Below are 15,598 nucleotides of genomic sequence, written 5' to 3' on the forward strand. Positions count from 1 at the left end.
AAAGAAAGAAAGAAAGAAAGAAAGAAAGAAAGAAAGAAAGAAAGAAAGAAATTATTTACAACATGAGAGATTTGTCATGAGAATGAAAGGTTAGCCCAACATTAGAAAAATAATCAATGCAATTCACCATGTCAAGAGACTAAAGAAGAAAAAAACAACATGTAATTGCTTCAATAGACATGGAAAAAGCATTTGACAAAACCTAACATCCATTCATGATAAAAACTCTCAGCAAATTAAGAACAGAAACTTTCTGTACCTGAATAAGGACATCTACAAAAAAACTACAGCTAACATTATACTTACTAATATAATATTGAATGATTTTCCCGTAAGTTCAGGGACAAGAAAGACAAGAGGACCCATTCTCACCACTGCTATTTGCATTGCACTGGAGGTTTTAGCCAGTGCAATGTGAGATGAAAAGGATTTTAAAACATACAGATTGGATAGGAAAAAATAAAACTCTCTATTTGTAGAAAAATGAGTGTCGGGGCACCTGGGTGGCTCAGTCGTTAAGCGTCTGCCTTTGGCTCAGGTCATGATCCCAGGGTCCTGGGATTGAGCCCCGCATCAGGCTCCCTGCTCCACGGGAAGCCTGCTTCTCCCTCTCCCACTCCCCCTGCTTGTGTTCCCTCTCTCGCTGTGTCTCTGTCAAATAAACAAAATCTTTAAAAAAAAAAAAAAAAGAAAGAAAAATGAGTGTCTACACAGAATACTGGAATTAATATGTGAGTTCAGCAAGGTCACAGGCTATAAGATCAATATGAAAAAATATTTTTATGTCTATATATTAGCAATCAACAATTGGAAAGTAATATTACATAAACTATACCATTTATAATAGCATAAAAGTACGTGAAGTCCTTAGATATAAGTCTAACAAAATATATGCAGGCTTTGTGTGATGAAACTAGAAAACACTGATGAAGAAATCAAAGAAGACATATATAAATGGAGAGATGTACTGCATTCATTCACTCATATTCAAATACTCAATATTATTAAGATATTAATTCTCTCCAGTATCAATCTATAGATTCAATTTAATTCCAATGAAATTCCTAGTAAAATATTTATAGCAATTGATAAGGTGATTCTACAATTGATACAACTGATAGAAAGGCAAAGGCCCTCTAATAGCCAAAATAACTCTTAAAAACAAAGTTGAAGGATTTGCAGTATCAGACGTCAAGACACTATAAAGATACACTAATCAAAACAATATGTTATTAAAGAAAAACAAATAGAGCAGTGGGACAGATTATAGTTTCAGAAATATAGTCAACTGACTTTTTACAAAGTAAGAAAGGCAATTCAATAAATAAAGAATAGACTTTTCAACAATGTGTGGTATAAAAATTGTGTATCCATGTGGAAGAAAATGAACTTCAACCCATTCCTTGAAGCATACACAAAGAGTAAGTCAAAATGGATCATATATCAATGTAAAACCTAAAACCATAAAATTGTAGAAAAACATAAAAAAGAATAAAAATTTTGAGACCCTTTGCTAGGCAAAGATTTCTTAGATTTGATACTAAAACTACAATCTATAAAAAATGGACTTCATCAAAATTTAAAATGTCTGCTCTTGTAAAACACTTTAAGAGAATGAATAGACCAGCCACAGGGTGGGAGGAAATATTTGCAAATCTTGTATCTGACAATGGACTTGTATCTAGTATAAGTGATTCTTAAAATCGAATAATAAGAAAAACAATTTTTGAAAGTGCAAATGTTTTGAATGGATACCTCACCAAAGAAGATATACTGATAGGAAAAAAATCCCATGATAAAAATGCTAGATACCATTAGTCAACAGGGAAACCCACATGAAAACCACAATAAGATGTAACTGAACTCTGTTATGGACTGAATGTTTTATCCTAAAATTTGTATTTTGAAACCCTAATACCCAATTTTATGTTATTAAAAGGTGCAACCTTTGGAAGGTAATCCCTTATGAATGGGATTAGTGCCCTTGTAAAAGATATTCTAGAGAGCTCTCTTGCCCTATTTCCACCATGTGAGGATATAATGAGAAGATAGTCATCTAAGAACAAGGAAGTGGGCCCTCAGACTATTATCTGCTAGCACCTTAGTCTTAGACTTCTCAGCCTCAGAAACTGTGAAAAGGTAAATGTTTGTTGTTTAAGCTATTCAGTATGGCATTTTGTTATATCAGTCCAAAAGGACTAATGGCTAAACAAACAAACAAGAAAAACCTGACAAAACCAATTGTTAAAGAGAATGTGCAGCCATTGGAATGCTCTTACACCGCTAATTGGAACACAAAATCTTCAGTCACTTTGAAAAACAGTTTGGCTGTTTCCTATAAAGTTAAACATACACTTACCAAATAACCTAACACCCTAATCCTAGATCTTACCCAAGGAAATGAAAATACATGTTCACACAATACCAGTATGTGAATGTTTATAGCAGCTTTAATCATAATCTCCAAAAACTGGAAACCACCAAAATGCCCTTACAACTACAGAATGAATGAACAGACTTTGGTACATCCATTGAAAGGAATACTACTCAGCAATAAAAATGAAGGAACTACTGGTACTTGCAACAACATGAGTGAATTGCAAATACATTATTTCATGTGAATAAAGCCAGCTTCAAAAAAAACTTCATACTCTATTATTTCATTTGTGTGACATCTTGGAAACAGCAAACTGTAGGAGCAGAACACAAATCAGTGGTTGCCAGGGGCAGGAGATGAAGGGAAGAATTTTGTTCAAATGGCCAAAACTTTTGGAATGATGAAAATGTTCTATGGTTGTGGTTACATGACTGTATGTGTTTATCAAAACTTATAGAAGTGTACCCTCAAAATGGCATTTTATTATATAAAAAGTATTCTTCAAAAACCTGACTTATATAAAAGACCATCATACAGGCCAAAAGAAAGGAAATACATATACATGGACATACAAAGTATGGACAATAATGGAGGGTAGGGGCACCTGGGTGGCTCAATCATTAAGCATTTGCCTTCAGCTCAGGTCATGATCCCAGCGTCCTGGGATCGGGCTCCCTGCTCCGCGGGAAGCCTGCTTCTCCCTCTCCCACTCCCCCTGCTTGTGTTCCCTCTCTCGCTCTCTCTCTGTGTCAAATGAATAATAAATAAAACCTTAAAAAAATATAATGGAGGGTAATGTCAAGAGGGTTGAGGATTGTATAGGGAAGTACAAAGAGTAAATTTTGCAAAAGGTCATTTTGAGGCTCAAGGAAGAATATTTAAAGGACAGGAAACTTTTGTGACTAAACCAACCTTGTTAATTTGGTTATGGGTGTGGGTGTTTATGTATTGATTATATAGGAACACCTGAAATCCTTTTAGCAATAGCCTGTTATGTCACCTGATTTTCCTTCCCACTGAAATACTGAATCATGTCCTTTCAGAGTATCTGTGCAGCACAAGCAACATATTTCCTGTAATAGTGCAGAGCATCCTAAAATGTGAGGCCCAGAGGGATTGCTATGATATGCTAACTCTAGGGTCAGCCGCTCTACCTGAATAAATTTTGATAGCTACCCTCAGAAAGGAGCACATTCAAATTTAGATATTTAATTTTTTTAATTTAATTTTATTTTTAAAAAGATTTTATTTACTTATTTGAGAGAGAGAGAATGAGTTGGGGGAGAGGCAGAGGGAAAAGGAGACTCCCTGCAGAGCAGGAAGCCCAACTCAGGACTCGATCCCAGGACCCAGGAATCATGACCTGAGCCAAAGGCATATGCTTAACTGACTGAGCCACCCAGGCACGCTTCAATTTTTACATTAAAGTAAAATTAACATACAATGTTATACTAGTTTTAGGTGTACAAAAGATTGATTGAACAATTCTATACATTACTCAGTGGTCATCACCATAAGTGTAGTCACCAAACAACATTATACAATATCATTGACCATATTCCATATGCTGTACTTTTCATCTTTGTGAATAATTTATTTTATAACTGGAAGTTTATACCTCTCAATCCCTTTTATCTACTTCACCATTCTTCCACCCACCTCTTCTCTTGCAACTAGGAGTTTCTTCTCTGTATTTTTAGATGTGTCTTTTAAATGTGCCACAGTAGAACTTAAATTACTTATTAAATGGCAGAAAAATTACTTACCTTTCTTAAATGTATTTTACTCACATTAGTTAACATATAAGAGGAAAAGAAATCATTATCTGAGTGCTCTTAGACTTATTTTTCTTTGGAATGTGTTTGACATGTGTATGGCTAAGAATGTATATTTGGGGAAGACAATATCTTTAAAATGTAACATTCATATTCTATATCACAAACAAATATGCTGTATATGTAGATTTACTAAATACTGACTTTGGAATTAGTTTCTTAAAGTAAAATGTAATGCTGCTTCTTACATACTACCTTTTGTAGTTTCTTATGACCATTTAGGCCTATGCTACAGACTGATTATCACATTAGCACATTTCACATTATCACAAATTCAAGATGAAAGTATTTCAGATAAAAGGCAACACTTTAAATTTATTTGAAGAAAAAGTTAGCCATAATACCTGTCTGCTTAGTAACTAATACCCTTCCCTACATGCCATTACTAATTACCCCACTGCCTAATCTTAATTATACCTCTTTTTTTGGAAGGTGAATTAACAGTTGAAGAGCTAGAATTATTTATTAATACATTGTTTATGCATATAATTTATTTACCCTGCCTATGTCCCAGAATGATTTGAGAAGCCACATTGTTTATACTTATTGGAGCAAAGAAATGGGAATTAAATAAATGACTCAAATTAACAGAAGTTAAATTATCCAAGATGCCATCCATCCTCTTTTCTTGGAATACACCAAGTTTGTAAAAACCAGCTGGTTGCCTCTACAATATACCATCTCCTTCGACCTTCCTTCCCTCCTTTTCCAATTCCCCCCTGCTTCTGTCTTCCCATTTCCTTCTTTCCCCATTCTATGCTCAGTTTCTCTCAGCTCCTTTGCACTCTCTGCACTCTCTTATTCCACTCTTGCTCCCTCAAAAACCCAGTCTCTCTCCTTTGCACTCTCTCCTTACTACTTCATTTTCTTCTCACCAGGCCCAGCCCCCTAACCCTTTATCAACTTCTCACTCACTCCTTGTATCTTCCCTGATCTCCCACTCTCCAGTTCCTCTCCTCTTAAGCCCTCATCTGATTTGGAGAACACTCATCTAGTGTCTTCCTAATACCACTTTGATTACTACATATTTGCTTCCACTATGTCCTATCTACCTGCCATCTAGTGTGTCTTTTTATTATCTGAAGCTAAACTTATTCCAAAGTGGCCATACCACTGGGCATATCAAACTCCAGCTACTTGCCTCTCATAGCATATGACACATCATGCTTTGACAAAATTCCATTCAGACATAAACCATAGTTATTTATGCTCTGATTGCTATTCTCCTTACAAAAGAATATGATATAAACATGAAATGTTACAACTGAGTATGTTTAATAAAATGGATATGAGAACATATTATATGCTAAATAAGTCAATTTCCAATTTTATTAAGGTGGCAGAAGTAATATTCCCTTGCTGACCAACAAGCATGGTTTTAATATAAGGAATTTAATATAATGTATCACGTCTCCAGATACGACTCTTGATTCCATTGAAGTGATTTGTGTATTATCCAGTTGCATATGAAAACCTTCTAAATCAGTTCTAATCATATTTTAGGTGATGATTTATATTGCCTAGATAAGACAGCAATGTGAAACCTGAATATATTTCTCTTTTAGAATTGGGGGTAGCTAAGCTATAGAAAGGATAGAAATTATCAATAATTTATGTAAAAGGAAAAAGAACGTGGGCACAGAGGATTTTACAGGCACAGAAAATACTCTGTATGGTATTATAATGATGGATACCCATTATTATACATTTTTCCAAACATATAGAATATACACCACTGAGGGTAAATTCTAAGGTAAACTATGGACTTTGGACTTTGGGTAATTATGATGTGTCAATGTAGGCTCATCCTTGGTAAAAAAAAAAAAAAAAAAAAAAAAAAAAGGAACATTCTGGTGATGTTGATAATGGGGAAGGCTATATGTATGTGTGGGGAGAAGAAGTGTGGCCATTTTCTATTAAAACCATTGACAATGTAGTGGCTGTCATAAAATCTTTACTATATCACTTGTCTCGACAATATTGAGCTTCAGTAACCTGAAAAAAGTAAAGTACATGTGATCAGCAAAAATTTTAATCCTGCCATTAGCAAATAAGCAGGGACCATCAGACTATTAGGCCTACATAATGGCCCACCCATAAAAACCATCTTCTATTCACAAAGGGCATGCTCAGTCCATTTACCTACCCATCATATGCTTTTCTTCCTAGCATGTTGAATCTCCTATTACAGAGAGATTTCAGGTACATGTTATGGTAACTTTATACAAATGACTAGATAGGTGAATGGAGTCTTTAGAATGTAATCTATTTAGTCCTTGCATCCATGTTAACTCCCCAAATAATGATATTTATCAATACTAATTGTGTTCCTCTGATATGGTTATCCATCTACTCAGGTCTGAATTACTATTACCCATTTATTTAATCTGCACTATAGAAATAGAATAATGTAATATTGATCTAAACCTGATTAGAACTAGCACTAAAACCTTTATCAGAAACACAAGGCTCTGCCTAGATAAGATCATCTCTATCTAGCATAAAAGCTAATACGTTTGCAATTTTAAAAGAAGATTACATTTATTTTTCTACTTGTACTTCTAAAAATAATCTGTATTTTGATTTACATGCCTAATTGATAAATTGGATTTAGATGTATTGTATATGGTATGTCCCATTTACTTGAATATAGATCCTGATTTAGAAATATTTATTCTTCATGATAAATAATCCAATCTTGTTTTTAGAGATAAAAATCAAGCTTCCAGAAAATATTTAATCAATATGGCCTTATAACCATTATAGAAATGAACTATAAATCATCATAGACACATGTTCTAGTAGGTCTTATTTTCTCAGTCATTGGGAAGAAGAACTTGTTTATAGCTAAAATATTGTTTCCTGCTTTAGTCTGTACTAGAACTAAATGAATAAAATAAATAAGGATAATTTATAGAAAGAAAAACATGAGTAAAATATCATAATATATAATTTGTTTTACATTGTCAGTACTTTTCCCTATTGAGCTTGATTTGTCAGTATCATGGTCAAATGCCATGCTACAAGAAGTCTGGCATAATCCCAAAGGACAGATTAGAGAATGACAACTCCCAGGTATTTAACTGTCTTCCAGCCCCTGTCAGAATCTCCAGAATGTCTTTTTCTAAAATAGACTTGGAGAGGAGTATGGGGGACAGGAACTCCTAAACTAAAAAGGCATAGATACTTGTCCCCAAAGTCTTGGAGCCTTTATTTTTTTTTAAACACTGGGAGTCTTTAAAGTCAGAAAAGCTCACTCTGTGCATAGTATGTCAAGAAAGGTCTTAACAACCCTGTTGCCAGAAATGTTTATCTACAAACTTCTGTCAGCAACTAGTCTATTTGGGATATTCCCCCACTGTAACATTTCATCCAGGATCAGTTGCCCTGCTGTAAAATGCTCAAAGATATCTTTGCCAAACCCTACCCTCCATCCTTTTACTGTTACTTCCTGCCCATTTTAACAGATAAAATTTTATTGCCACAGAAGATTCCTTTACTATTTGGTCCCTCTGGGCCTAATCTCTGTCAGACATAATCTTTGTCTAACCTGCTACTTTTGAATATTTATTTATGTTATCCTCTTTCTTGACCCAACCTGGGACGAACTCCACAGGGAAGATCCTAACCCCCATCCTGGTGCAACCCTGTCTCACATAGTCATTCCGTGTAGAAATAGAAATTAGCTGCTAATGGCCTTGTTTTGGCCATATGGTTTATGAGATCTTTCCTTCACAATGTCCTAAGTATGCTTAAGAAAAGGAATCCTCAAGAGTTTCACTCTGATTCTGCTAAATTCTGCTCTGTTCACCTGAGACTTGCCAACATAATTGACACTCATTAGCTTTTATTGGGTGGTGCTGTGCTAGTCCAACAGTTGTAAATTTCATTAACTCTGTGTCACCACAGCACTGATCCAATGACATTTAAAATATCTAGTATTATGATATCTCACAGATTGTTGTCAAGCTCAAGTAAAAGAATACACATACAAAAGCTTTGAAAGAATAAACTATTACAGAAATACAAATAATTATTATGCAATTTAATTACTTTTCTGCTTCAATGGATCATTTTTCCAATTGATCTTCATAGCCATTCTGAATATCTGATATAGGAATTAAAGAATTAATAATGTGTATTATAATGTGAAATCTGCAATATTTTGTTTTTCTTGGTATAGGTGAAGTAAAAGAATTATTCTATAACACAATAATAGTAGAGAACTGTAACAACACACTCACAGCAATAGACAGATCATCTAACCAGAAGATCAACAAGGAAACCAGGACTTTGAATGACACACTGGACCAGATGGACTTCACAGATATACTCAGAGCATTCCATCCTAAAGCAAAAGAATACACATTCTTCTTGAGTGCTCTTGGAACTTTCTCCAGAAGATCACATACTGGGTCACAAATCAAGTCTCAACTGATACCAAAAGATTGAGATTATTCCCTGCATATTTTCAGACCACAGTGCTTTGAAACTGGAACTCAACCACAAGAAGAAATTTGGAAGGAACTCAAACACTTGGAGGTTAAAGAGCATGCTGCAAAAGAATGAATGGGTCAACCAGGAAATTAAAGAAGGACTTAAACAATTCATTGAAACTAATGAAAATGAAAACACATCAGTTCAAAACCTATGGGATACTGCAAGGCTGTCCTAAGAGGGAAGCACATAGCCATCCAAGCCTCTCTCAAAAAAGTAGAAAAATTCCAAATGCACAAGCTAACCTTAAACCTAAAGGGCCTGGAGAAATAACAGCAAATAAATCCTAAGCCAACCAGGAGAAGAGAAATAATAAAGATTAGAGCAGAAATCAATGAAATAGAAACTAGAACAGTAGAATATATCAATGAAATTAGAAGCTGGTTCTTTGAAAGAATAAGATCAATAAACATCTGGCGAGACTTATCCAAAAGAAGTGAAAGGACCGAAATTAATAAAATTATGAATGAAAGGGGGAGAGATCACAACTAATACCAAGGAAATAGAGACAATTGTTAGACAATATTATCAACAACTATATGCCAACAACTTAGGCAATCTGGAAGAAATGGATGCAGTCCTGGAAACTTATAAACTACCTAAACTGAAACAGGAAGAAATAGAAAATCTAAACAGAGCAATAACCAGCAAGGAAATTGAAGCAGTAATCAAAACCCCCCAACACACAGGAGTCCAGGGCCAGATGGATTCCAAGGGGAATTCTACCAAACATTTAAAGAATAAATAATACCTATTCTACTGAAGCTGTTTCAAACTATAGAAATGGAAGGAAAACTTCCAAACTCGTTCTATGAGGCCAGCATTACCTTGATCCCAAAACCAGACAAAGACCCCATCAAAAAGGAGAATTACAGACCAATATCCCTGATGAACATGGATGCCAAAATACTCACCAAGATCCTAGCCAGTAGGATCCAACAGTACATTAAAAGGATTATTTGCCACGACCAGGCAGGATTTATTCCTGGGATACAAGGGTGGTCCAACATTCATAAATCAATCAATGTGAAAACACATTAATAAAAGGTAAGAAACATATGATCCTCTCAATTGATGCAGAAAAACCATTTGACAAAATACAGCATTCTTTCTTGATTAAAACTCTTCACAGTGTAGGGATAGAGGGAACATAACTCAATATCATAAAAGCCATCTAAGAAAAGCGCACAGTGAATATCATTCTCAAGGGGAAAAACAGAGCTTTTCCCTTAAGGTCAGGAACACAACAGAGATGCCCACTCTCATCACTATTGTTCAACATAGTACTAGAAATCCTAAATGTGAGACAGGGAACCATCAAAATCATAGAGAAGAATACAGGCAGTAAGTAACCTTTCTGACATTGGCCATAGCAACTTCTTACTAGATAGGTCTCCAGAGGCAAGGGAAACAAGAGCAAAAATGAACTATTGGGACCTCATCAAGATAAAAAGCTTCTGCACAGCAAAGGAAACAACAAAACCAGAAGGCAGCCTACAGAATGGGGGAAGATATTTGCAAATGACATATCTGATAAAGGGCTAGTATCCAGAAACTATAAAGAACTCATCAAAATCCACACCCCAAAACTAAATAATCCAGTCAAGACATGGGTAGCTCCCCCCTCTCATGTGCTCTCTCTCAAATAAATAAATAAAATCTTTAAAAAAAAAAAAAAAGGGCGCCTGGGTGTCTCAGTTGGTTAAGCGACTGCCTTTGGCTCAGGTCATGATCCTGGAGTCCCTGGATCGAGTCCCGCATCGGGCTCCCTGCTCGGCAGGGAGTCTGCTTCTCCCTCTGACCCTCCCCCCTCTCATGTGCTCTCTCTCAAATAAATAAATAAAATCTTATAAAAAAAAAAAGACATGGTTAGAAGACATGAACAGACATTTTTCCAAAGAAGACATACAAATCGCTATGAGATACATGAAAAAATGCTCAAAATCACTCATCATCAGGGAAATACAAATCAAAACCACAATGAGATACCACCACACACCCGTCAGAATGGCTAAAATTAATAGCTCAGGAATCAACCAATGTTGGCAAGGATGTGGAGAAAGGGGAACACTCGCATTGTTGGTGGGAATGAAGACTGGTGCAGCCACTCTGGAAAACAGTATGGTGATTCCTCAAAAAGTTAAAAATAGAGCTACTTATGACCCAGCAATTGCACTACTGGGTATTTACCTCAAAGATACTGATGTAGTGAACAGAAGGGGCACATACACCCCAGTGTTCATAGCAGCCATGTCCACAATAGACAAACTGTGGAAGGAGCCAAGATGCCCTTCAACAGATGAATGGATAAAGATGTGGTTCATATATACAATGGAATATTACTCAGCCATCAGAAAGGATGAATACCTACCACTTGCATCAACATGTATGGAACTGGAGGGGATTATGCTAAGTGAAATAAGTCAAGCAGAGAAAGACAATTATCATAGGGTTTCACTCATATGTGGAACATAAGCAATAGCACAGAGGACATTAGGGAAAGGAAAAGAAAACTGAAGGGGGGAATATCAGAAGAGGAGACGAACCATGAAAGACTATGGACTCCAGGAATCAAACTGAGGGTTTCTGAGGGGAGGGGTGTGGGGGTTGGGTTAGCTAGGTGATGGGTATTAAGGAGGGACATGTAATGAGCACTGGGTGTTATATGCAAATAAGGAATCATGGAACACTACATCAAAAACTAATGATGACTAACATTACGGTGAGTAATAAAACATGATGTCAGCATACATGAGATTGTTTTCTTAATTTTATTTCAGATTGTTCATTGTCAGTATGGAGAAATACACATTTTTGTACATTGATCTTGTATTCTGAAATTTTGCTTAATTCATTTGTTACTATTATAGGCTTTTGGCAGATTTATTATGCTTTTCTATACATAAGATTATGTACTCTATAAATAGAGATATTTACTTTTTCTTTCAAAAAATAAAAGCACACTAATGTATATAAATAGTAGACTACAGGAAGCAGAAGATTGGATCAGGGAGTAGTAAAACAGGGTAATGGAGAGCAATGGAGCTGAACAGGAAAAACAAAAAAGAATAATAAAAAATGAGAATAGGTTAAGGAAACTCAGTGACTTCTCCCAGAAGGAGGAGAGAGAGAAAAACAGGTAGGAAATGTATGTGAGGAAAGAAATAATAGCTGAAATCTTCCCAAATTTTGGAAAGGAAATTGACACTCAGATCCAGGAGGCAAAGAGAGACCCAAATAAAATCAACCCAAGGAGGTCCACAACAAGACACATAATAATGAAAGTGGCAAAAAGTAGTGATAAAAAACAATGTCTTTTCATGTCTTCTGCCCATTTTTAATAGGATTATTCATTTTTGGAGTGTTGAGTTTTAGAATATCTTTACATATTTTAGATGTTAATCCTTTATGTGATATGTCATTTGCAAATATCTTCTCCCATTCCATAGGTTGCCTTTTAGTTTTGTTGATTGTTTCCTCTGCTGTGCAGAAGCTTTTTATTTTGATGAAGTCCCAATATTTTATTTTTGTTTTTGTTTCCCTTGCCTCAGGAGACCTATCAAAAAGAAGTTGCTATGATTTATGTCAAAGAGGCTACAGCCTGTGTTCTCCTCTAGGATTTTAATGGTTTCCTGCCTCACATTTAGGTCTTTCATCCATTTTTAATTTATTTTTTGTGTATGGTGTAAGAAAGTCGTCCGGTTTCATTCTTTCACATGTCACTGTCCAGTTTTTCCAACTCCATTTGTTGAAGAGACTGTCTTTTTTCCATTGGATATTCTTTCCTGCTTTGTCAAAGATTAACTGACCATATAGTTGTGAGTTCATTTCTGGATTTTCTTTTCTGTTCCATAGATCTATGTGTCTATTTTTTGTGCCAGTGCCATACTCTCTTGAATACTACAGGTTTTTAATATGACTTGAAGTCCAGAATTATGATGCCTCCACCTTTACATTTCTTTCTCAATGTTGCTTTGGCTATTCACGGTCTTCTGTGGTTCCATACAGATTTTTGAATTTTTTGTTCTAGCTGTGTGAAAAATTCTAGTGGTATTTTGATAGGTATTGCATTAACTGTGTAGATAGCTTTGGGTAGTACAGATATTTTAACAGTATTTGATCTCTTAATCCATTCCATGAGCATAGAATCTTTTCCCATTTCTTTGTGTCATGAATAGGCATTTTTCTATAGAAGATACACAGATAACCCACAGACACGTGAAAAGATGCTCAACATCACTCATCATCAGAGAAATGTAAATCAATGAGATATCACCTCACACCAGCAGAATGAATAAAATCAACAACACAAGAACAATAAGCGTGGGTGAAGATGTGGAGAAAGAGGAACTCTCTTACACTGTTGGTGGGAATGTGAACTCAGGCAGCCACCATGGAAAACAGTATGGAGGATCCTCAAAAAGCTAAAAATAGAACTACCCTACAATCCAGCAATTGTACTACTAAATATTATACTAATTCAAAGAGATACATGCACCGCAATAGTTATAGCAACATTATCTACAATAACCAAATTATGGAAACAGCCCAAGTGCCCATCAAATGATGAATGGATGAAGAAGATGGATAAAAGATGAATGGATATATCCATATATATCCTATGGATAAAGAAGATGTGGGATATGTGTATATATATCTCCAATGGAATATTTCTCAGCCATAAAAGAAGAATGAAATCCCGCCATGTGCAACAACTTGGATGGAGCTAAAGATTATTATGCTAAGTGAAATATGTCAGTCAAAGAAAAACAAATACCATATGATTTTACTCATATGTGGAATTTAAGAAACAACACAAATGATCATAGGGGAAAAAAAGAGAGAGGGAAACCAAGAAACAGACTCTTAACTATTGAGAACAAACTGATGGTTACCAGAGGGGAGGTGGGTGGAGGGATTAGTTAAATAGGTGATGGAGCTTAAGGAGTGCACTTGTTATGATGAGCATGAAAGTGTTGTATGAAAATGTTGAATCACTTTCAACATTACACTATGAAATTAATATTACACTTTATGTTAACTAACTGGAATTTAAACAAAAACTTTAAGAAAAAGTCGTGATAGAGAATTTTGAAATCAGTGAGAGAAAAGGAAAAATAAAAAGCTACATACAAGGGAAACCCCATAAGATTATCAGCTGATTTTTCAGCAAAGAATGTGCAGGCCAGAATCGAGTGGTATGATATATTTAAAGTGCTGTAAAGACAAAACCTGCAACCAAAACCACTCTATCCAGCAGGGCTATCATTCAGAATACTAGAAGAAATAAAGAGTTTCCCAGAAAAACAAAAGTTAAAGGAGTTCATCTCCACTAAATCAGCATTACAAGAAATGTTAAAGGGAATTATTTAAAAGGAAGGAAAAGACCATAACTAGGAATAAGAAGATAGGAAACAAAAAATTTCACAAGAATATATAAACAAAATATAATTAGTAATCACTTATAAAACCAGTAAGGAGATTAAAGCACAAAGGCAGTAAAATCAATTATATTTATAAAAAATCAGTCAGAGATTTACAACATAAAAGTATGTAAAGTATTACATCATATACATAAAATATGGGAGGAGAAGTAAAAATTAAATGCTTTGAAAATTAACCAACAATCAAAATAATACAGACCACTATATGCATAGGATATATATAATATATCAATATAATATAATCTAACATAATATAATATATAATGGTATATAATATATAATGGCAACCACAAATCAAAAACCTGTAACAGATATACAGAAAAAAAAAAAGGAGAAAGTAATCCAAGCATATCACTAAAGAAGAACATCAAACCACAAGGGAAGAGAGAAAGAGAAAAAAGGGACAAAGAAAACTACAAAAACAAGAGTAAAACAAGTAACAAAATGGCAATAAGTATGCATCTATCAGTTATTACTTTAAATGTAAATGGACTAAATACTCCAATAAAAAGACATATGGTAACTGACAAGATCAAAAAGCAAGACCCATCTACATGCTGCCTACAAAAAACTCATTTCAGACCTAAAGACATATGCAAATTGAAAGTGAAGCGATGGAAAAATATCATGCAAATGGAAATGAAAAGTGAGATAGCAATCCTATATCAGGCCAAATAGACATTAAAACAAACACTGTAACAAGAGATAAGGAAGGAAACTATATAATCATAAAGAGAACAATCAACAAGAAAATATAACAACTGTAAATATTTATGCACCCAAAATGGATGCACCCAAATACATAAAGCAACTATTAACAGACATAAAGGAAGAAATTAACAGAAATACATTATTAGTAGGGGACTTTAACACCACACTTACATCAATGGATATATCATCCAGACAAAACCAATAAGTAAACAGTGTGCTTTGAATGACACATTAGACCAGATAAACCTAATAGATATATACAGAACACTCCATCCAAAAACAACAGAATATATATTTTCAAGTATACATGAGATTCTCCAGGTAGGTCACATGTTAAGTCACAAAACAAGTCTCAACAAATTCAAGAAGATTCCAATAATACCATGTATCTTTTTCAATATCAATAATATGAAACCAGAAATCAGCCACAAGAAAAAAATCTGGTAAGAACACAAATACTTGGAGTATAACATGCTACTAAACAATGAATAAGCCAACCAAGAAATCAAAAAGGAAATAAAAAATACATAAAGACAAAAGAAAATGAAAATATAGTGGTTCAAATTCTTTAGAATGCAGCAAAAGCTGTTCTAAGAGGGAAGTTTACAGCACCAAATGCCACTCAAGAAACAAGAAAAATTTCAAATAACCTAAACGTACACATAAAGGAGCTAGAAAAAGAACAAAACCCAAATCCAGTAGAAAAAAGAAAAAATAATAATGATTAAGGCAGA

Source organism: Mirounga leonina, unplaced genomic scaffold (assembly GCF_011800145.1).
Source record: "Mirounga leonina isolate KUSES-001 unplaced genomic scaffold, KU_Mleo_1.0 Mir_204, whole genome shotgun sequence".
Lineage (NCBI taxonomy): Eukaryota > Metazoa > Chordata > Mammalia > Carnivora > Phocidae > Mirounga > Mirounga leonina.